The 24,189-nt window shown below is 44.1% G+C and overlaps 1 long non-coding RNA gene across 1 annotated transcript in view; it reads left to right on the top strand.

The window, feature by feature from the left end:
* The first annotated feature begins 8,488 nt into the window (after positions 1 to 8,488).
* Positions 8,489 to 24,189, top strand: part of LOC126946385 (uncharacterized) — a 151,444-nt gene continuing 135,743 nt past the window's right edge. Inside the window, exon 1 of the long non-coding RNA XR_007722650.1 lies at positions 8,489 to 8,596. This is a non-coding gene — a long non-coding RNA (uncharacterized LOC126946385). The remainder of the gene's footprint in view (positions 8,597 to 24,189) is intronic.

Here is a 24,189-nt window from a genome sequence, read left to right as displayed (position 1 = left end):
AAGCCTTCAAGTCCTGCCTTGGCAGTTTCAGCAGAAGCATAAAGGATTCAAGGAACCACAGACACGATGGTGGAGACATTTTTGGTGGTGATTTTCCTGGCAAAGCCCTGGGGAGCCGGCTGGCTTGGTCAGCTGTAGGCAGAGTTTGTCCTTTCCCTCTGGGGGAAATCCACTTTGTCCGGAACACTCTGGAGTCCTTCGGGTCATTCACTCCCGAGTCCTTCGGGCCATTTACGATCTTTCACCCTTTCTTCAAGCTCACCTCTCTCTTTAAGGAACAGCCGAGCGTCCCTGGAGGCTCCAAGTCTTCTCTTCTACTGAACTGTGCCAGCAGGAATGTCTATCAGGGTTCCTAAGAGTTCTGTACCTGAGTGAATGCAGACCTTTTGCACAAATTTCTAGTAGGTGATTCACTAGAGGCCAAAGGCAGGGGAAATATAATCATTCACTCATTTTTTTCATGCCTTTTGTTTCCTTCTTCTAAACTCTTGCTTCTTTTGTGTGTATTTTATTTTGTTTGCCTTAGCTTCTTAAGTCAGGGAGGGTTGGAAGGGAAGGAAGGTGTTTGAAATATACGAGTGACAAATGAACGGAAATTTGCTGCTTGGTGATAGCACCAAAGGAAGGTGAAAATATGTGTAGTGGACGTTGGTAGTTTTGGTCTGACTCCGTGTTTGGCCTCTATCTTTCGGTTAAAACAACTCAAATTTTCTCTGGGGAACACAGGCTGTTATTCTCAGTCCCTGAGATACAGAGCTCCAGCGCTGGGGGCCCAGGTCTGGCCAAACGGCATCTCACATTCCTTGGCCACGGCGACTTCTTTGACCCATCATGACCCAGAGACAGCCAGATCTGGGCTTCTATTAGAATTCTTGAAAAGGGTTTTTTTGGTTTATTTTGTTTTTGTTTGTTTGTTTGTTCTTTTTGCTAGGGTTGCTAAACAGGTACCAGTAAACCCAGTAATGAAAAAAAAAAAACAAAAAAAACATCATTCTTATCACTCCTTGAGACCGAAAATGGTAGTGAGGAATATGGAGCTAAGGGGTGAGACCTCCCTGGATAGCTTGGGAATACCTGAATCTAGCCAAGCCTGAAGGCCACACATGACATTTGCAGTTATGTGAACCAATGTGTTTCTTTTCTTTTTTCTTTTCTTCTCTTTTCTCCTTCCTTTCCTTTCCTTTCCTTTCCTTTCCTTTCCTTTCCTTTCCTTCTTTTTTTCTTTCTTGTAGCCCCATTTGACTTTAGTTTCAAATGCTTGTCACTGAAAAATGTTCTTGGCTTATTGAAATACTAACCTCTATTTTGTTGAGTATTAAAATTATAGGCTGGGCATGAAGGCTCACGCCTGTAATCCCAGCACTTTGGGAGGCCGAGGCGGGTGGATCACTTGAGGTCGGGAGTTTGAGACCAGCCTGACCAACATGGAGAAACCCCGTCTCTATTAAAAATACAAAATTAGCCAGGGGTGGTGGCACATGCCTGTCATCCCAGCTACTCAGGAGGCTGAGGCAGGAGAATGGCTTGAATCTGGGAAGGAGGTTGCGGTGAGCCAAGATTGCGCCATTGCACGCCAGCCTGGGCAACAAGAGCAAAACTCTGTCTCAAAAAAAGGTAATAAAATGTGTGTGTATGTGTGTGTGTATATATATATATATATATATATATATATATGATGCTGTTGGAGCCACAGAGAATTTTCCTCCTTCCCTTTCATTTTTTATTGTGACTTATGACCTATAAGTGTTAAAGAGCATTCCAGAGACATATACATGTTACTAAATCAGTGATTTCCCAAGTGAAGAGGCAGAACACTGCCATTTGCTCAGGGGCCTCCTATGATTACCATCCTACTAGAAGTCTCTTACCATTGGAAGCTACCGTTATTTGGGCTTTTGGGGAAATCATCTCCTTGCTTTTTTTTTTTTTTTAATCAGTTTGTCTATGTACACATCCTCAAAAAGAATTAATTTTGTATTAATGGAATCATACAGCATGTATCTTCTGGGGTCTTGCATCTGTCACCAACACTGTATGTGCAGTGTTCCTATCGGCTGTCACTATAGCTCATTCATTCTCAATGCTATCATAGCATCCCACGTGTGACAGTACACGATGTATCCATTAGAGAGTACCTTGTGTACTGGATGTTTCTGTAGAGAATTTATTGAAGTCGATCAGTGCAACAGAGCTCATATTGGAAACAAACTGAAATGTGCATCACTCTGTGCAGAAGCCCAGTCTTGAATCAGCCCAGCCATCTGCCTGCCTTGGTCCACATCCAAGCAGTTGATGGCTGCTCAGGAAAAATTGCATAACGGAGCAAATATGTGTTACTACAGCATTGTGATCTTCAACCCCAGCTGGGCCCTCCTGAGAGCAAGAGATTCTGTGCATCCCTCTTTAGCCCTGTCTTCCATCCTTTGTTAAATGATCAGTGCTTCCCCCAACCCCTTCCCTGCACATTCTCAGAAGATGGCTTTGCCTCTTTATGGAGGTCATTGTGCAGGAAGTTCTTTCATTTCTTAACTTAGCAGCAAGGAACGTTATCTACATCCATGCCCTTCATGCCTGCCGTTCCAGGGCCCAGTTGTCCCGTTTTTTCCAGGTCACCCGCACTTGTGCCCTGCACCCCTCTAGTACCTCCTATCCTTGTCCTTTTGCTCTCCCTTCCCTACGTAGGGCAATCTGACCATATCTGTGCAAGTCCTTTGCCTTAAACCTCATCTTCATTGTCCCTGTGTGGAACCGGACGTTTTCAGTTCTCATCTGAATTATTGCGTTAGTTGTTCTGATTGGTCTCCCTTTAACGCTTGCCTCTTTTGGTTCAAGCTATATTCCTCTACAGAAGCCACAGTAATGTTTCTGAAATGCACATCTGACGATGTGAATCTGTGTTCATTTCCTGGGGTGGCTGTAGCAAATCACCACGAACTGGGGGTGGCTTACAACAGCAGAAATGCTTTTGTCACAGTTCTGGAGGCCACAGGCCTGAGATCAAGGTGTCGGCAGGGCTGGTCCCTTCTGGAAGTTTCTGGGGGAGACTCCATCCCAGGCAGCTCTCTTAGCTTCCGGGGTGGGGGTGGAGCCAGCAATCCTTGGTGCTCCTTGGTTTGCAGACTCACTGTCACTCCAGTCTCTGCCTCTGTCTTCACATGGCGCTTTTGTCCCTGTCTCTAATCTCCCTCTCCTTTCTCTTGTAAGGACACCAGTCATTTGACTTGGGGACCATCCTAAATCCAGTGTGTTCGCACCTTGAGATCCTTGTAATTACACCTGCAGAAACCCTAATTCTAAATAAGGTCACATTCTGAGGTTCTGGGAGTTCAAACTTAGATGTATGTTTTGGGAGTTGCTATTCAGCTCACCATATACCCTCTTGCTGAAAACCCTTGCGTGGTCTCCCGTTTCCTTGCAGGGTATAATCTAAACTCCTTAGCCAGGAATATAGGCCCTTCCTGAACTGACCTTTCACAGCCGCAGCTGCATGGCCTCCTGGCCCCACGTGCCTGCCATATACTTCGTTCTTCTGTGTGAACTGATCTTGCTCTCCCGGAGTCTCTCTGGCCTTTTCTTTGTTATTTAGTCCCAGCCCTGCAATATCCTCCTTACCTCTGGACTCTCCCATCTTCCTCCAAGTCCATGGAGTGCCCTGTGTAGACAGTCAAGAGGCCACAAAACCAAGTCGCAGAGCTGACAACCATCCCCAAAGTCAACTAGCACAGCAGATTGGAGAGTGGGATTATATTAGGAAAGCTTAATCTCAAAAAAAAGTCAAAATACACCTACTCATAAATTACCTGCAAGTAGACAAAAAAGAAAAAAAAAACCTCATTAAAGAATGTGATTGCTTATGAAAATAGCCACCATTTCCCTTTGCACAGAAATTGCTTATGATTGTCAATAAGGAAGGGGAAACATGAGCTGTGGTCATCGAATTTGGAGATGTAACTGGATATTGCGGAAATATTTAAACAGAATTCTGTTTGTCTACACCCTATGGCTAAATAAGTAGACCATGCTGTGAATAGATAGCTCTGCATTTTAACAGCATATTTAAATTATGGCCACATTCCCAGACAGGACTGAATGGCCAGGATGACCAAACAATGTGCTGCTTAGTGGGGAGAGAAATTTCCAGAACTCCGGCTCATGGGGGAAAAGCAGACTTTGGCATCGTTGGGTGCTGGGAACACAAGAATAAGACTCTCCATAAACCTGGTGTTGAGGGTGGCCTTTTATGGTTATTTGGTTTTATTTCACTTTTAGTTTTTTTTATTGTGGTAAAATATACATAACACAAAGTTTGCTATTGTAACCATTTTTAAGTGCACAAGTCAGTGGCATTAAGTGCATTCATCATTTTATTTCCTCTTATTAATGAATTCTAGATTGGACATAGGACAAGATAACTTCTAGTGAAGTAAAAAATGCAGACTGTTGGCTTGACTCAGTGGCTTACCCTTGTAATCCCAGCACTTTGGGAGGCCGAAGAAGGTGGATCACTTGAGTCCAGGAGTTTGAGGCCAGCCTGGCTAACTTGGCAAAACCCCGTCTCTACTAAACATAAAAAAATTAACCAGGTGTGGTGGCGTGCACCTGTAATCCCAGCTACTCGGGAGGCTGACGCAGCAGAATTACTTGAACCTGGGAGGCAGAGGTTGCAGTGAGCTGTGATGGCGCCACTACACTCCAGCCCGGGCAACAGAGCGAGACTGTCTCAAACAAACAAACAAAATATTTCTTTCTGTCATAGGTTTTAAAAAAATAGACTGCCAAGCGTTTGCTTTTTTGTTTTTTTCTTTTGAGACACCATCTTGCTCTGTTGCCCAGGCTGGAGTGTAGTGGCATGATCACCGCTCACTGCGCCCTCAACCTCCTGGGCTCAAGTGATCTCCCACCTTGACCTCCCAAAGTGCTGAGATTACAGGCATGAGCCACTACGCCCGGCCGAAAAGAAATCTTTCTGCCCAATAAGAAATTTGAGAATTTGATGGGCTATGTTTTCCTGGTACAGGGAGAAGGAAACAACTCCTTTAGAAGCCTACTGATACCATGCAGGCTGTTGTTTTTGCAGAGCATTTTATGCTTTCTGTTTTGGAATGAGCATTCTGGTTTGTAGGATAAACGTATCTCAAGACGAGGTGGGCAGGCTGTCAGCAAAATAAGAGGAAAAGATGGTACCACCACAAATGCAGAGCTCGTGAGAACTGAATGCATATCCCCAGAATTCTGGACACTTGACAAGCCCTCCCAGTGCCTCTCTTGTAGCTGAGACTATACGGTGAAATGATAAGGGAAACACTGAAAAGAAAACATTCTGGTTTGGGAGTGGGATTATTTTAGTCTTCTCCTGGGTTGTAATGTTCATTTGACCTCACTAATGTGCACAGAGTTTAAAAAAAAATTTGTTCCAACTGAAAGATAACCCTCATTCTGCATGGAAATGTCTTCTGAACAATCATTAACTAATGGATTGATGATGAGAAATTTGACTCTGCATGGAAATTAACTTGCAAAAGCATGACATAAATCTTCTCTGTTCTTTCTGTGAGAAATTTTCTCCCAAATGGTTTTTCAAGATGAGTAAAAGGAAAAGTGCATAATTGTGGCTGTCACTAGATCTTTTCCTTCATTTTGGGAGTCTATTCTTACTTACTCGAATCATGTAGACAACTTTGATTATGCCACAATTGCCCACTGATTCACTCATCTGCAAAGTGTCCCCCAACCACAGACCCCAACTCCTCTCTCACCTGACAGTCCTCTGTTCCACACAATCCAGCTTTCACCCTGTGCTTTCAACTGTGTTACAGTGGCCTTAGGAAGAAACCACATTTGGAAGGCTCTGTGTTGGAGAAATATTGAGCTATGTCACTGATTTCTCGGATATGGGAAACAGAACACACAAGCTCTGCTTTTTACAACTTGGATTTGTATGTGGGTTCTCAGACAGCTCTCACGTTCTAAAATTACTCTTTGGACATCTCATTGTCTATTCCCAAGCTCTTCATTTTGACTGATTCTAAAAGGGCTGGCCTATAGTCCCTCGAGGCAAAAAGGAGACGTTGGTGATTATCATTTTTTTCCACAGCAATAAGGAAAGTTATTTGTAGTCACTCTTTTAAAAAAAAATTTTTTTTTTTTTTTGAGACAGAGTCTCACTCTGTTGCTTAGGCTGGAGTGCAGCCTCCAACTCCCTGGCTCAAGCAATCCTCCAGCTTCAGCCTCCCGAATAGCTGAGATTACAGGTGTGCGCCACCACACCCAGCTAACTTAGGTATTTTTAGTAGTGATGGGGTTTCATCATGTTGGCCAGGCTGCTCTTGAACTCCTGACCTCAGGTGATCCACACACCTTGGCCTACCAAAGTGCTGGGATTATAGGTGTGAGCCACCGCTCCTGGCCATATAGTCAACTCTTATTGTAGACTCTTGATTCTGTCAGTCCTTTATATTCTTTGTAAAGCGTTCGTAGGGTCTGGGTGAGACAAAACTCTTTTTTTTTTTCCTCTAAGCAATTCTACTTAAGAGGGAGATGGCTTCTGTGTTGCGACTAGCAGACTCGTTTGGTGGCGATGACATTTATGACCCATCTTCAGACGGTGCAGGCAGGCACTTCTGCACGACACCCAGCAGCCCTTGGGCTGGATGAATGTATCCTTAATGTATCCCATTTTTTCTTTTCTTTTGTCTGTTCTTTCTTTCTGTCTTTCTGTCTTTCTTTCTTTCTTTTTCTTCCTTCCTTCCTTCCTTCTTTCTTTTCTTTCTTTCCTCTCTTTTTCTTTCTTTCCTTCCTTCCTTCTTTTCTTCTCTTCTTTCTTTCCTTCCTTTCCTTTCCTTTCCTTCCTTTCTTTTCTTCTTTCTTTTCTTTTTCCTTCCTTCCTTCCTTCCTTCCTCCCTCCCTCCCTCCCTCCCTCCCCTCCCTCCCTCCCTCCCTCCCTCCCTTCCTTCCTTCCTTCCTTCCTTCCTTCCTTCCTTCCTTCCTTCCTTCCTTCCTTCCTTCCTTCCTTCCTTCCCTCCTTCCCTCCCTCCCTCCCTCCCTTCCCTCCCTCCCTCCTTCCTTCCTTCCTTCCTTCCTTCCTTCCTGACAGAACCTCGCTCTATCCCCCAGGCTGGAGTGCAGTGGTGCGATCTCGGCTCACTGCAACCTCCACCTCCCAGGTTCAAGCGATTCTCCTGCCTCAGCCTCCTGAGTAGCTGGGATTACAGGTGTGTGCCACCATGCCCGGCTAATTTTGGTATTTTTAGTAGAGACAGGGTTTTGCCATGTTGTCTAGGCTGGCCTTAAACTCCTGGACTCAAGTGATCCGCCTGCCTCGCCCTCCCAAAGTGCTGGGATTACAGGTGTGCGCCACTGCACCCAGCTGAATGTATTTTTAATTGATTTACAAGACCAGTGGGTATGCACCTGTGAACAATTTTCAGAAAGCATTAAATGCCTGCACGACCAAAGCAAAGACTTCTGGCGGCATCTTTGGCAGAGCTTACGGTAGGGGAGGCATCTCAGCAGGCCTGGCCTCTGCTTGCTACCCTCACTTGAGTTGTTACTGACAAGCAGGAGGGTTCAGGGACAGAGGCTTAGGAGCCAGATAAAATACAGGACACTGGGCTGTGTGTGAATCTCATTCAATGCAACGAATGATGTTTTAGTGTAAGTACGTCCCAAATATTACTTGGGATCTACTTAGATGAGCAGAAAGTGTACATTCTCGCAATCACTGTGTAATTGGACTTGTCTGAAGCTGCAGCCTTGAGTGGAAACTGTGTTCTTTTCCATCTTTTTCTCTTCTTACTTGGCATGCTCTTCAGATATATAGGGACCAATGTGGTGGCCGCTAGTCACCAGTGGCTAGGGAGCACTTGAACTGAGGCTAGTCTGAATCAAAATGTCATCTGACCAGTGTAAAACACACCAGACTTCCAAGTCTTTTTATGGAAAAAATAGAACATTTCTCATTAATAACTTAATATTCCTTATGTGTTGAAATGATCCTATTTTGCATATATTGGGCTAACATGTGTCATTAAAATTAACTTCCCCTGCTTCTTTTTACTGATTTAATATGGCTACTGAGAGCTTTAAAGTTACACATGCTACCTGCACTTCATTTCTGTTAAGAGCTGGGATTAGTGGACTTTCTGTAAAGGGCCAGTAGCAAATCTCTTAGGTTTTGTGGCAGATAGGGTCACTGTCTTAACTGTTTGACTCAGTTGTCTCCAGCCATAGACAATATATAAACACATGAGTGTGGCTGAATGCTAATTAGTCTTTATTTATAAAGCCTTATTTTGCTTGCAGGTGTATTTCTTGACCCCTGCGTTAGAGATTCTGTAGGCTTTTTTATGTGTAATTTTTAAATGGCATATCTTTGTGTCTCCAAGCAATTTGTTAAATGGACGATTTACCCTTTGCAATATGGTTCAGGTATTACATAGAAAAGTGTTGGCAAGATCTTGATTTTTTTTTTTTTTTTTAAATAAGAGAGAAGAAAAAGCATGCATATGGCTGCTAGCGTGTGGGTCCTTACTGTAGCAGAGCCTCCTGGATGGGGTGGATTGCCGTCCATCATGAAGAGGCAAAGAGAATCCAGGAGGTAATGTTTTGTCCTGAGTCCTATAGAGGTGGAGGGCACACTGAATACACACTGCATTGAAAACATAGTGGCACCATCTAACAGGTTCAAGAGATGAGGCCGCACAGGAGCTCATGCCTGTCATCCCAGTGCTTTGGGAAGCTGAGATGGGAGGATTGCTTGAGCCCAGGAGTTTGAGGCTGCAGTGAGCCATGATTGTGCCACTGAACTCCAGTCTGGGCAACAGAGTGAGACCCTGTCTCAAATGAGCAAACAAAAAAAGATGAAATTACAGCAATGGGGAGGCTTGGGTCTTGGGTAAAGGGAAAATAATTTGGGTCTTGGGTAAAGGGAAAATAATTTTTACAAAGAACTGCTGTGCTAAAACCCTTTCCTTACCAAATTAAAACGTTTTATCTACTAAGAGTATGGTATGATGTAACTTATCTTATTTTATTTTTTAATTAAAAAAAACTTGTAGAGATGGAGTCTTACTATGTTGCCCAGGTTGGTCTCAAACTCCTGGTCTCAAACAATCCTCCCGCCTCGGCCTTCCAAAGTGCTGAGATTATAGGCGTGAGCCACCGTGCCTAGCCTATGATGTAATTTAGAATTGATTTTCATCAGATTGGAACATATCCTGAAATGTAAAATTTATTCGGGATCACATTTAAAAAAAAATAAATGACAGGCACAGACATATTTTTGCGAGGTGAGCTAGGGAATTGAGACACATCAGCCATGATTTGTACTTAAGTGAGGTGCTTATCTGTTTCTTTTACTGATGAGAGTGACTTAGAAGTCCTTTCGGAATAAGATGATCATAAATGAAAGTGAAATCCCAGGAAATTTCTAAATTAAAGTTTGATTTATAGCCCTTTTCATGCTCTTCTCTTCAGTGCTGAGAAGAGCTGGAGATAATTCGTGTCCCTTCGGTTTTGCAGTCTATGAATCATGCCCGGTTGTCATTGTTGAAGTTGAGTTTCAATTTTTGTTGTTATCTTTCCTTTCAGTGTCAGTGTGTAAACTTAATTTCACTGCAACTGATGTAATTGCTTAAGTAGCTGGGAAGTCCTGTGGGATTAGATTGGGGCTGGTATCGGGGTGCATGTTTCAAATGTAAAAGTTTACAACCTTGGAGGATTGCCATGAGTACCTTTGCTCACACGAGTGCAGATTCAGGGACATCTCTTCCCCCAATCTCACTCTTCATTAAATTGTCACAAGTCTAGATACTCTACTGGAAGAAAAGTAAGCAAATGTAGTGTATACTTACAGTGTGGTAGGCACTTAGTTCAGCACGTTACATATATGATTTCATCCTGAAAATTATCCTTTGAATAGTGCTAAAATTCAAAATCCTTAGTAATGTGAAAAGTACAAAATCCTTAGTAATGTGAACTAATATATAAATACAAAGTTTAAATGGATTCAGTTTAATTCTCTAAACTAAACTGTCTTTTCCCTTTTCGAAATTGTTGCTGGGATCTTTTCTTTTCTTTTTAAAAATGGTGTCACTAGCAAAAGGATGCCAGGGTTCGATAGAGGAAACTGTGTTAAGTTCTTCCAGGGACTTCTGCATCAAAACCGTAGTCAATGAGCATAGAGTGTGGAATGACAGACAATGGAAACTTGGAAGGTTGGGGAGTGGCAGAGAAGTGGACAATAAAACATTACTTAAGGGGTACAATGTACATTATTCAGGTGATGGCTGCACTAAAAGCTGCGTAATAAAATTACAGTTGTACTCCATCAATGTATACAAATAATAACATAAAATGAAATGATAGTTGTGAGGACCCTGGTGCTTGATGTCTCAGCCCCAGGGCGTCTGGGCGAGCTGCCTGTACCTGTCACCAGGGACACGCCTGGAGTGCCCGGCACCCCCTACCTGGCCTTAACCTGACAGCTTGGGTCTCGACCTTGCCCAAATGCTGTCACCAAGGCAGGGGCTCACAAACCTGCACCACGCACCTCCAACTTGAGCACTCTCCGGAGCAAAAAGTGACTGCCACACCTATCTGGACACCTGTGTCCACTGGGTGGCTGCCAGGGCTTTCTGTGTCAGCACAAGATGTCCTTTCACAGCCTTAGAAACGTCTGAAATCCAGTTAAGCATCATGCACTGCGTGTGGCTATGACTGTATTTAAAAGAAAAATCTAAAACAGTCTGCCTGCCTTTAGTTTTTATTGTGTGGAAGTGACCTTTTTGGGAAAAGTCCATCCCAGCTGTCTTTTAAATAATTAATGAATTAATTAACTTGAGACAGGGTCTCTCTCTGTCACCTAGGCTCGAGTGTAGTGGTGCCATCGTGGCTCACTGCAACCGCAGCCTTCTAGCCTCAAGTGATCTTCCCACCTCACCCTCCCAAGTAGCTGGGACCACATGGTGCACACCACCATGCCCTCTAATTTTTCTATTTTTTGTGGAGACGGGGTTTCACCATGTTACCCAGGCTGGTCTCAAACTCCTGAGCTCAAGTGATCCTCCTGCCTCGGCCTCCCAAAGTGCTGGGATTACAGGCGTGAGCCACCATGCCCGAATGCCAGCTGTCTTTAACGTCCCATGATCCATATTTGTCAGATTGCGTCCTCATGTTTTGATTTGGGTTGGACATCTTTGGCAAGAAGACTTGGTATGTCCTTTTCATTGAGTTTCATAGGGGTCAGATGGTCAAGTTGTTCTTGCATTGCTTTTGCTGAGTTGGATCTGTTGGTGAGGGTTGTGTCCACCGGATCTCGCCCTTGTGCAGATACCTTCTTTCCCGTGTAAGGAATTACACAATTGGGCGTGATATTTGAGACTGTGTTCTGTTCATAATCCCTTCCTTATTGAGGTAGTCCATTGGTGGTTACAAATTGGTGCATTGCTAATGCTGTCATTTCTTCTAAAGTTCTTGGTTGAAATCTTTCCATGAAGAAGAGCTTTATTTCTGTACTCTCAGCTTTTGAGTATCACTCTTGATTCCTGGCTGCTTTTTTGTTATACGTGGCATAAGAATTACCATCGCTATTGTTTTATTACTTTTTTAATGCTGAAATTATCCCCACATTCACCCATGAGAGTCCCTGTGGCTACTATCATTCTTAAAAGGCAGAGTTTCTTTTGAACCTTCTACACATGACATGGCAACACACACACACACACACACACACACACACACACACACACACACACACACGGCTCTGATATTTTTGATATCACTCTGTTTTACCTAATCTCTTGCCTCAGCCAGAATGTATGCCGTTTAATTTGCCAAAGAGTAACATCTCAGGCAATCATTGAACAGCATTGCTATGCTAGGTGACCTTGCCTGCCCCAGGCCAAAGGGAAATTGTATTTTCATAAAACATTGTGGTTTACCTCGTTGAGTCAACAGTCAAGCATGGTGAAAATGTTATGACAGTAGAAATTCCCTGACAACCAACCAAGAAAGTTTTTACATCAGCATGCAAGATACAGCCCAAACTCTTAGTGATGTGGTTTGGGAAGACAGGCATTTTTTTGAAAAGCCCTGGTAATGTAGAAATTTCATTTTAAATGTGATGCAAATACTTCTTATGGTATCTCTTGTATGTGTGCATTTGTGTATGCATGCATGTGCTGTGGTCCATTGCAGATGGTGTGTGTGCCTTTGTACGTGTGTCTGTTTCTCTGTATGTGTCCCTGCACGTCCCCGTGTATGTGTGGCTGCGCATGTGCACGTGTTCCATTTTGGATGGCACATTGGCCTCTGTGTGTGTGCTTTGATCCACTGTGGATGGCATGTGTGCCTGCGTATAAGCACATGTGCATTGCCTCATGGAAGATGGCATGCGGTGTGTATGTGTGTGTATAAATGGATTACTCCATTGTAGGTGGTGTTTGTGCCTGTGTGTGTGTGCATTCCTTTGTTATGAGGCAGTTTAACTTGTGAGAAGCTATTTGTTTAGTCCATTCGTGTTGGTGTAACAAAATACCATTAATTGGGTGGCTTATTAACAACGGGCATTTATTGCTCACAGTTCTGGAGGCTGGAATTCCAAGATCAAGGCACTGGTAGAGTTGGTGTCTTTTAACGGCTTCCTGACTTCTCGCTGTGTCCTCACATGGTGGAAGGGGTGAGGGAGCTCTCTGGGGTTCCTTTGATAAGGGCACTGATCCCAGTCCTGAGGCTCCACCCTCATGACCTCATCACCTCCCAAAGGCCCAGCCTCCTAATACTCTCACCTTGGGGGTTAGGAATTTTGGGGGGACACAAACATTTGGACCATGGGACTATTTGACTTCTGGATGATGATAATCTATTTTTAAAAAGTAATTTCACTCTTCCTTATATATCCTTCATAGGCAAGGTCGCTGGAGGTAATTGCCAGCAATTAATATTTAAATTTATATTGAAACGCGTTCTTCCTTTACTGTGATGTGAAGGATGGTTTCTTTCTATTTGCACATCCCTCATGCAACACAAAGACACTCTCCCCCTTGATATGCACATTTCACAAGCTGAGCCTGAATTTAATGAAATGATTTAAATTAGCTTCCACAAGACAACAATCTTGGGTCAAAACTCATGCTTAGAATGGGAATAAAACAGATCTGGGAAGAATTACTAATAGCTGCTTGTGTGGTTCTTGTTATAGCCTCTTCCCTTCCTGAGCCTGGGGGCTGAGGGAGTCGCGGGTTGGGTAATGCATTACAGAATGTGGGCTTGCGTGTGGTTTACTCCGATGGTGGCAGTGGAATTCAGTGCATCGTGTGAGTTGTGCTGTGAATGTTAAAGCTTCTGATACAGCCAAGGTTTCCCCTCAGGTTGCTTGTTAATCAGGCTCAAAAAGCACTAGAACCTTTTGCTAAGTTAGTAAAATATCAAGAATAATAATTACAGTGTGTAAAAATAACAAGAAAAAAGAACATTAGGTCACATTGTTAAGATACGTTTTGCAACACAGTCCATGCAATCCTGCTTACCTTTCCAGAGATTCCCCAATGGTGTCTCTTCCTGGATTCCCTTGTGTTAGTGAGGATAGGTTTTGTTATGGCGCAGGAATGAATAAGCTCAATGTCTTATAACTATGTGTTGCTAACTTGGCCGGGGGACTGTGCTTATTGTAGTCATATAGGGACTGAGGCTGATGGAGATGGGGGAAAATGACAGCCACAGTGTGGTTCATGAAGTATCCCACTAAAATGTCTTAATTCTCATCTTCCATCGGGGAAAACAAGTCACGCAGCCACAGCTAAGTTCAACCATGCAGATGTTTAGTCCTTCTTCAGGGAAGGTCCTTGGGTATTGGTGAGCATACTACCACTACCACACTCAAATCAGGATCTAATAAATTAAAGTATCTTAAATATATGATGCAATCACGATACTGGTGCTGCTATTAAATCTGCAGCAATAATAAATATGCTACAGTCAGGGTGTGCTGAGAAGCTGAACAAAATATGCTCTGAACCATGAAGTCACCATTGAGGCTTCACTCATCTTCCCCCTATGAGTCATCAAATACTTGGAATTCTTTGAAAATATCTTACTCTCCAGGTCCTACATGTTTCACATCTGATGTATTATGAGTTTATCTAATAAAAAACAAAACAAAACAAAACAAGCAAACAAAAAAGAATGGCCAGGCGTGGTGGCTCATGCCTGTAATCCCAGCACTTTGGGAGGCCAAAGCGGGTGGACCATGTGAGGTCAGGATTTCGAGACCAGCCTGGACAACATGGTAAAACACCGTCTCTACTAAAAATACAAAAATTAGCCAGGCGTGGTGGCGGGCACCTGTAACCCCAGCTACTCTGGAGGCTGAGGCATAAGAATCGCTTGAACCCGGGAGGCAGAGGTTGCAGTGAGCCGAGATCATGCCACCACACTCTGGCCTGGGTGACAGAGCGAGTCTCTGTCTAAAATAAAATAAAATAAATAAAAATAAAAAAGGGAAAAGGAAAATTAAAATTTTAAATATATGGAAGTCACAGATTCTCATTAGTAAGAATTTAGAAAATACAGAAAAGTGTAATTAAGAGAATTAAAAATGCTTATGGTACCACTACTTTGAGGTAGACAATTTTAGTTCAGAGGACACATACACAAATACATGATAGAGATGCCACTGAATTTTTTTGAAGTCCCATTTTAAAAAGAGAATGTGTATTCCTTTAGTTACTAGAAAGGTTGAACATCTCCCTCCCTGGATATTTAGAGTCCTTCATATTTATTCTCCTATGTTTTTCTGTTCTTTTCTGTGTAGGGCTCTTTTAAGTGTAAGTGACAGAAACCTGCTTCTATGTTGCATTTGACAATATGCAAATGAATGGATGTGTCTGAGTTCTAATAAAACTTTATTTTCACAAAACCATAAATCAGTCTGTAATTGTCCAATCCCGGATTAGACAATCACCAAATCTCCCGTTCAGCCAGTTTACTTAGGCACAGCTGTGTCATTTACTTAGGGATAAGCAACAAACAGTGTAATTGCCATTGCAAAATCAAATGGGCCCCGATCAGTTACTGGCTAGCCGTAAATAGATTTTGGCATACTTGGACTCAACAAATAATGTGATTGTGTGGCCGGATGTGGTGGCTCACGCCTATAATCCCAGCACTTTGGGAGGCCAAGGCAGGCAGATCACCTGAGGTCAGGAGTTTGAGACCATCCTAGCCAACATGGCGAAACCCTGTCTCTACTAAAACTACAAAAATTAGCTGGGTGTGGTGGCGCACATCTGTAGTCACAGCTACTCGGGAGGCTGAGACAGGAGGATCACTTGAACCCAGGAGTAGGAGGTTGCAGTGAGTCGAGATCACACCACTGCACTCCAGCCTGGGTGACAGAGTGAGGCTCCATCTCTTGGCTGGGCGCAGTGGCTCACGCCTGTAATCCCAGCACTTTGGAAGGCTGAGGTGGGTGGATCATGAGGTCAGGAGATCGAGACCATCCTGGCTAACACGGTGAAACCCCGTCTCTACTAAAAATAAAAAATAAAATAAAAAATAAAACAATTAGCTGGGCGTGGTGGTGCACGCTTGTAATCCCAGCTACTCAGGAGGCTGAGGCAGAAGAATGGCTGGCGTGAACCCAGGAGGTGGAGCTTGCAGTGAGCTGAGATTGCTCCACTGCGCTCCAGCCTGGGTGACAGAGCGAGACTCCATCTCAAAAAAAATAAATAAATAAAATAAAAAATAGATAAATAAAATAAAAAGTGGTTGTGTGATTGCATGTAAAGTCTGTTCCCTTCTAAGTAGTTGGGTTTGAGATTCCTTCGTTTGTCAAAAGACACGTGGATGGCTGTGGTGAGAGGGACCTCAGAAGTGCCTCATGCTGGGGGTACGGGATTCTATTTTGTACCAGGTGCAAAGAAAAAGAAATGCTGATATAGTTCCTTTGCTGACGAGGGAAAACCATTAACTTCAGATAAATAGAAATGGCTGTCACTTTAAGGAAATAAAATCTTAGTCAGTGACAAAATTAATGGAAAAGCAGCCATAGTTTTGATGAAATTTAACTTCATCTGGCATCTTGGTTACACATGCTGGTTACTGCCTCTGTAGCTCATGGTTCCCTCCTGGTCACACTAGGAATGTGATACACTTTGTGGGATGAGTGAATTCCTGGGCCCATGCTAGTCTCCTGAACCAAGCTGTCTACGGGGTGGTACCTAGGAAACAAACACCCTTGGTGATCATTCCGAGGTGTCTTTACAATTTGAAAACTCCTTATATGAGGTGGCATATTCCAAAATAAACTTGCAGTGAGTGTAATCAATTGTAGGAGCTATTCTTGACTTACCATTTTGTGTCCAGTGCAAAAAGTGTCGGGGATATTTATGTCTGATTCTAGGGAATGACTCAATGGAAAAAGTGACCTTCTGCTTTCAACCTAAGTTTAGCTTCATGGTGTGGTCGTCTCAACCATATCACAATTTTGTCTTTAAAACTTTCTGTAGTTGCTAAGACCAGGATTGTGACTAAAGTTAACTCTGATGATCTGTTTTAGCTTAACTTATTTCTAATCCCTCTTAATAATATAAGCTTCAAGTTCCTTAGTAAAATCCAAAGAAACACACAAAAAGCAATCAGGCTAAAATAAACCTTCTGGGCCAGGTGCGGTGGCTAACGCCTGTAATCCCAGCAATTTGGGAGGCCTAGGCGGGAGGATCATTTGAGGTCAGGAGTTGGAGATGAGCCTGGGTAACATGGCAAAACCTCGTCTCTACAAAAAAATTAAAAACTAGCTGGGCATGGTGGTGCATGCCTGTAGTGTCAACTACTTGGTGGGGCTGAGGCAGGAGGATCACTTGAGCCCTGGAGGTCGAGGCTGCAGTGAGCCATGTTAGTGCCATCCGGGGCAACAAAGTGAGAGTGAGATCCTGTCTCAAAACAAAACAAAACAACTAAAATACCCCTTCTGCTTTATTAGCATTTTTTAAAGAAAGAAAATTCTGCACCCCTATCCTTAGAAGCATGAGGTTTATGAGGGGGGAAATGAATGATATATATAAGTTTTGTTCTTGCACAATTCTTTTTATATTTGTTAGTGGTATTGATTCAAAGGGAACTATTACTTTCATGTTTAACATCGTCTCTTATATATTATTATTATTATTGTTTTTTTTGAGATGGAGTCTCACTCTGTTGCCCAGGCTGGAGTGCAGTGATGCGATCTCGGCTCACTGCAACCTCCGCCTGCTGGGTTCAAGCAATTCTCCTGCCTCAGCCTCCTGAGTAGCTGGGATTACAGGCACCACCACCATGCCTGGCTAAGTTTTTGTATTTTTAGTAGAGATGGGGTTTCACCATGTTGGCCAGGCGGATCTTAAACTCCTGAGTTCAAGTGATCCACCTGTCTCGGCCTCCCAAAGTGTTGGGATTACAGGCGTGAGCCACCTGCCTACCTCTTATAGATTAAATTGGTTTAGAGTTGCTAAAGTATTTGGAGAGACTCTGTTAGAACACAGATTTTCTTAAATATTTGTGTATGCATCTCTCTTCCCAACCGGACTCTCAGTTATTTAGGGGTAGATCATGTCTTATTTGTCTTCCTGGAGCCATGCCTAATATGACTGTCATGACTGTTGCTCCTTAATATACGTGCTCCGAGGGCTTGATATTTGTGTGGTGGAAGGAACATCATGGAAAATTCCAGCTGATCGAGCTGCACATCAGCTACCTTTGATTGATTTAAAAGTCTATTTCTTCTACTTAAAGATGAGGTGAACACCTTGATTCTTTATCTGTTCTTCAGCTTAAAAAATCCAGATGATAGAGGTTGATTGTGAATCTTGTATAAAACCTGCATTTCCACACGCACAGTAACACCCCTGTATCACTTTGTGTACGTCAATTTGGGTGTTTGAATGCCGCCTGATGAGCTCTGATTTTGAACTCTCCTGCTTTTCCTTCTCCCATTCCTCCCCCGCCCCACACCGCCCCTTTCCTTCTTCTTCTTCTTCTTCTTCTTTTTTTTTTGGAGATGGAGTCTCACTCTGTTGCCAAGGCTGGAGTGCAGTGGTGCCGTCTCGGCTTACTGAAACCTCCGCCTCCCAGGTTCAAGCGATTCTCCCACCTCAGCCTCCTGAGTAGGTGGGATTACAGGCACCCGCCATCATGCTCGGCTTATTTTTATATTTTTGTAGAGACCAGGTTTAACCATGTTGGCCAGGCTGGTCTGGAACTCCTGACTTCAAGTGATCCGCTCGCCTTGGCCTCCCAGAGTGCTGGGATTACAGGCGTGAGCCACCGTGCCTGGCCCTACTTTCCTTCTCGAGAGTATTCACTTTCTGGGTCCCCAAAGTTTGACTTTCCATTCAGTTTGGATGGACTCATGGCCTTGGAGCTGCGTTGTTCGTGCCATTATTTGGAGTAAGGGAATAAATGACTGGTTCTCCTTCACAATCTCTGTCTAGTGAAGATTGCCATGTTGTAAAGGAGCAAACAATAAAGAGCCAGAAGCACAAGATAATGACTGTCAAAGTCATCCCACTAGAAAAAAACAATGGAACAAAAAACCTAACGAAACTCAGTTTTGGAGTGGTGATGGGAACACAGCCTGCTGCAGATGCCTTTGTCAAGAACAGAGGTGGGTACTCGACTTCTTAGTGAGTTTACCAAGTGAGTCAATAAAATGTCTTCAAAAGCCAAGTTAAACATTCTTTGTTTAACTTTTGTAAATCTTCTGGCTCAGCCTTTGCACAACGACCATCAGGAAATCCCTCTCACAAACAAAACTTTAGTAGTGCCCCTTTATCTGCAGGGGGTACATTCTGAAACCCCCACTGGATGCCTGAAACCGCCGATAGCACTGGACCAGATTGCTGTCAGTCAGAACACGTCCTTCTTATTGTTTTTTAAATTAAAAACAATATGGGCCAGGCGCAGTGACTCACGCCTGTAATCCCAGCACTTTGGGAGGCCGAGGTGGGCACAGCATCTGAGATCAGGAGTTCAAGACTAGCCTAGACAACATGGTGAAACCCTGTCTCTACTAAAAATACAAAAATTTAGCCAGGCACGGTGGCACATGCCTGCAATCCCGTTTACTCAGGAGGCTGAGACAGGAGAATCGCTTGAACTGGGAGGCGGAGGTTTCAGTCAGCCAAGATCGTACCATTATACTCCAGCCTGGGTGACGGAGTGAGACTCCATCTCAAAAAAATAATTTTTTTTTCAATATGTGTATATTTCAGATAGGAGTCTCAGTATGTTACTCAGGCTGGTCTCAAAATCCTGGGCTCGGGCTATCCTCCTGCCTTGGCCTCCCAAAGTGCTGGGATTACAGGCATGATCCACCACACCCAGCCTGTAACACATTTTTGTTCAGGTCTTCCACCCACAAATTTAATGCCTTTTGCATCTTAACTAAGCACTTATCACACGCTGTGGCCACAACCTTTGCAGTTTGAGATGTGACGGCGAAACTGGCGTGAATTTTTTCCCTTCTTCACAATTTTACCAGTGGAAGGTTTGCTCTTACTGTAGATCTTAGCAAGTCTGGCGTAAGATTTGTTTTTTCTTTTCTTATGAAGTCGAGAACTTTTACCTTTTCACTTAAAGGGGGCACGTTATGGCTTCTCTTATGCTGTCGATATCCAAATGGACAACATCACTCCTCTTGTGCTTTGGGGTCATTATTAGGTAAAATAAGCACCGTGACACTGAGACAGTTGGTCGGATCGCCAACTGGACAAAGAGGGGATTCACATCCAAGGCAAGGTGGAGCAGGATGATGAGAGATTTCATCACATTACTCTGAATGGCAGGCAATTTACAACTTAGGGATTGTTTATTTCTGGAACTTTACATGGAATATTTTTGGGCTATGGTTGATTTCAGGTAACTGAAAACTCGGAAGGCAAAACAGCAGATAAGGGGGGAGTACTGTACCTCTGTTGTCTTTTATTATTTATTTATGTATTTATTTTTTAGAGACACGGTCTTGCTCTGTTGCCCAGGCTGGAGTGCAATGGTGTGATCATGGATCACTGGATCCTGGAATTCCTGACCTCAAGTGATCGTCCTGTCTTAACCTCCCCAAGTTATGGGATTACAGGCATGAACTTATTTCACTCAGCCCCTCTGTGTTTTTGATGACATTTCACTTCAGGTTAAGTTGAAGGAATTACAGTTTTCTCCCCTAGAGCATTTATTTTTCCTTTGTCTTCCTTTATTCTATTTATTTATTGAGGTTTAATTAACGGCAATAAAATTCATATTTTTTTAAGTTCAGGGCTCCTCAGGCTGCATACGGCTCAGGGGTCCCATTCAACCTATTGACCTTTTTATAAAAAAAAATAAGTTTTCTGGTAATGTAGCCATTTCTATTCATTTACATATTGTGTATGGCTGCTTTGCTTGCTGCTGCAACTGCAAGCTGGAGTAATTGCAACAGTATTGGCCCTCAATCTTGAAAATATTTATTATCTAGACCTTTACATAAAGTCTCTAGACTTTGCTGAAGTTCTATGAATTTTGACCGATTCAAACAGTCATGCAGTTACTACCACAATCAAGACATCAAAAATTTCCATTGTCCTTAAAAATTGACAGAGCTACAATTTGAGATAAAAAATGATTTTAGAAAAGTAAAATTTTGCTCAATGTTTAACACTGACTTTAGGTTTTTGACATTTGCAGTCATTACGTATACACGGCAGATTTTAGGTTTAGAGTTCGCATTTTCTGCAGAGATTTCCCACCACTCTGCTCGACAGAACCCCGATTCCCTGCTGGGGAATTCATTCTCTCCCATTTTTGTATCTGACATGTGAATTAGCTGGATCCCAGCCAAAGCCTCTTCCATCCCTGCTGGTCCTGTTCATGCATCCAGAGACCGACACCTGCCGCAAAGACAAGGGGAAAGGAAGGCCTTATTCGTTCCTGGGTGCTGCCAGAAAAGACTCTTGTCTGTTGGACCAGAGGCAGGAAGCAGCCGAATGGCTTGCACTCATCGGCGGCCTACGAGGGAGACCCCACCTGGAAGGAAAACGCAGGCTGACAGGGCAGAGCTGAGAACTGCAAAGAACCTGATCTTGGTCCTGATGATTTTCTGACACCAGTTCTAGTCTTGCCTCTCTTTAGCCTTCCTGCTGGGCCTCTCTGTTACAGGACCTTACCTTGAGTGTAGAAGTTGGTTAGAGTGCTGGTTTCTGTTATTTGCAACTAAATGAGCCCTAATCACTACCCATTATATAACACTCAGGGAATTACAGAAACACCTTATCCAGTTATGCTGCAATTGAGGATTTTATAATATGACTCAGTCCTTTGCAAACAGAACCTGCCTTGTCATTTCTAAGTCTATTAATCAATTCTCACTCATCTGTTTTTTCACTGAATACTCATTGGGTAACTGCAATGTGGCAGGAGACCCCATTGTGACCCAAACTCTGGGGAAGTGCATCTTCCTGTGGGTGTATAGCCAACAAAATCAGTAATCTGTACTAGTCAAGTCTTGCTGAACGATTTGTCATCAAGCTTGATTTGTCATGCATGCTTGAAACTTAGGGATCATCTATGTCCCTCCATCCTCCCTGGAAGTCACCAATTCTGCCCTTCTCCCTCCTAGGGGAATATAATAAAATAATACCGGAATGGAATAGAGTGCCAGGAAGGAGCCATAGTGACTCCAATGCCCAACATACTGACTTTGAGATATTTCTGGTTCATTCAAAATCCAGAGCTTGGAGGAAGCCCCAGTATAGAGCCGTCGACTGGAAGTCATCCGTGAACGTCAAGGGGCCCAGGGAAAGTGAGGAATGGGTCACAAGAAGGGGAGCAGGGGAGCTCCTGGGGAAACACCACCATCCCAGGCGGGAGAGGACCCCAGGGGACCTGGAAGAAAGGACCAGTGACAGAGGGGAAAGTCCAGGGCAGTGAGGCGCCCTCAGAGAGCACCGAGAAAGACTACAGGTGCCCACCACCATGCTTGGTTAATTTTTGTGTTTTTTTTTTTGTAGAGGTGAGGTTTTGCCATGTTTCCCAGGCTGGTCTCAAACTCCTGAGCTCAAGTGATCTGCCCACCTCGGCCTCCCAGAGTGCTGGCATTACAGGTGTGAGGCACCACGCCTGGCCTGGTGGTCCATCTTTATGTGTGTGTGCATGTGGTGTATACTGCATGCATGCACACACACACTCACCTCTTTATTTTAATTCTGTCACCTGAAGAACAGCCTGAGACAGGACGAGAACAATGAAACGCTCTGTTGGGTGCAATTTGGCTCAAAAGAGTGTGATAACAGCAGGCGGTGGTTATAATATTATAATAGGAAGCTCAGAGATGTGCAATAATTTAGCGTGTGCAACTGGGCATTGGGTGACAAGCGGGGCATTTGGAATGTTCCTTGTGAAATCCTTGGGTGGGTGGGGCCTGTTTCTTTGGCACTGCTGGGCCCTCTCTCTCCACGCCCAGGTCAAGCTTCTGTCTGTGCAGCTGTGTCTCGGGCTTTCCCATGCGCGCCTCTTTGAGCTGTTCTCTGCCTGGTTGGTTTTGTATTTTCTGTTGTCTTCTGTCTCTCCTGCTACTTGGGGTGTGGCCTGCAGGCCCTTTCCAGCGTTGCTGAGGGTCCAGGGCTGGGGCACAAACAGATCCCCACTTGCCTTGGGTGTACCCCATGAGCTGTAAATCAAGCTAACTACCTGCTGAAGATAATCTCTTCTATCCTGCTACCTTCCAGGCCATACTTTAGACAGCCAGGGTTGGTTGCAGCTTCCTTGGCCTCCCTGGCAATGCAGATACAAAGTGATGCACAGCGCACAGCCCTGGACCACGCCCGGGTTTTCTGCTACTCCCTCAGGCTCTGACCTTTGTGGTGGGAGGTCTTCACACCCTGGTACAGACCCTCCATCAGTATACCCTAGGGGCCCTCACACTTGTCCCCATGGAGGGAAGAGGTGCTAGGGCCTACAGGCATGGTCTGGAAGCGGAAGGCTCCAGCTTGGCGCATCCCCTACATCCCCTTGGCCTCATGAGTCCTTTTCCCTGAGGCAGGACCAAGGGGGCTTCAGGGTAGTGAATGTCTGAGATTGAGTGAGTGACAGAGAGAAAGGGAGAGAAAGAAAGGAGAGAGAGAGAGAGAGAGGAGAGAGAGAGAGAGGTGGAGGGATCGAGGGAGAAAAAGGGAGGAAGTATCTGTGTTTTAAGTTTTTGCTTTTAGTTCACTCCTTAGAACTGAGGTGACAAATTTGACTATTCTGAAAATTTCTTTAGTCCAAGTGTATATTAACCAAGCAATTATGTAGCTCCTACCGAGTGAAAAGTCTTGGGTCAGCCTAACACATGGCGCTCCAAACAGCTTGAGCTGGGCAGGCTGGTTCCAGGATTTCGTGGATTCTTTTACATTCATATGCGGCTTGTGTGACTTTGTGGAAGTTTGAGAAGAGTCTTTTTAAGGAACACACTGCGGATGTTCTGTTCTGCTTTCCCTCTGTGTGTTTATAAATATGTCAGATGACGCTACAGGCAATGACATTGAACTTCCCCCATTAAACTCTAGGGATGGGGAGATTGGCAGCCTGGGTATTTAGAGCGGAGGTGAAAGTTTTAAGGAGACCCACAGACGCCTGGCTTCTGTCATTTCTGCAGATTGGAGATTACTTCCCCACCACTTTCTGCAGCGCTGTTGAAACCAAGCAAAATATAAGAACGTTTCAAGAAGCAGCCTGTTTGTGGGGAGCGTTTGACTAGCAGGAAAGAAGTGAGGAATATGGTGTGAAAGAAAGAGTTGTCCACTGATGAATCTGAATTGGCCAATCCTCCCTATTACGTATGTGTGGGGGTCTCGGTGAGGTCTCCTATAAGTGACTAACATAATTTAGGGCTAGCTGATGAAGTCATATATCTCTTGTTCTCTGTTCTCATAATTTATGAGCAAAAGAATGGGCGGCCGGGCGTGGTGGCTTAAGCCTGTAATCCCAGCACTTTGGGAAGATGAGGCTGGTGGATCACCTGAGGTCAGGAGTTCAAGACCAGCCTGACCAACATGGAGAAACCCCGTCTCTACTAAAAATACAAAATTAGCCGGGCATGATGGTGCATACTTGTAATCCCAGCTACTCGGGAGGCTGAGGCAGGAGAATGGCTTGAAACAGGGAGGCGGAGGTTGCAGTGAGCCAAGATCGTGCCATTGCACTCCA

The sequence above is a fragment of the Macaca thibetana genome, chromosome X (genome assembly GCF_024542745.1).
Source record: "Macaca thibetana thibetana isolate TM-01 chromosome X, ASM2454274v1, whole genome shotgun sequence".
NCBI classification, from domain to species: Eukaryota; Metazoa; Chordata; class Mammalia; order Primates; family Cercopithecidae; genus Macaca; species Macaca thibetana.
The sequence above is the reverse complement of the archived record's forward strand: the minus strand, read 5'-3'. Positions and strand labels throughout refer to the sequence as shown.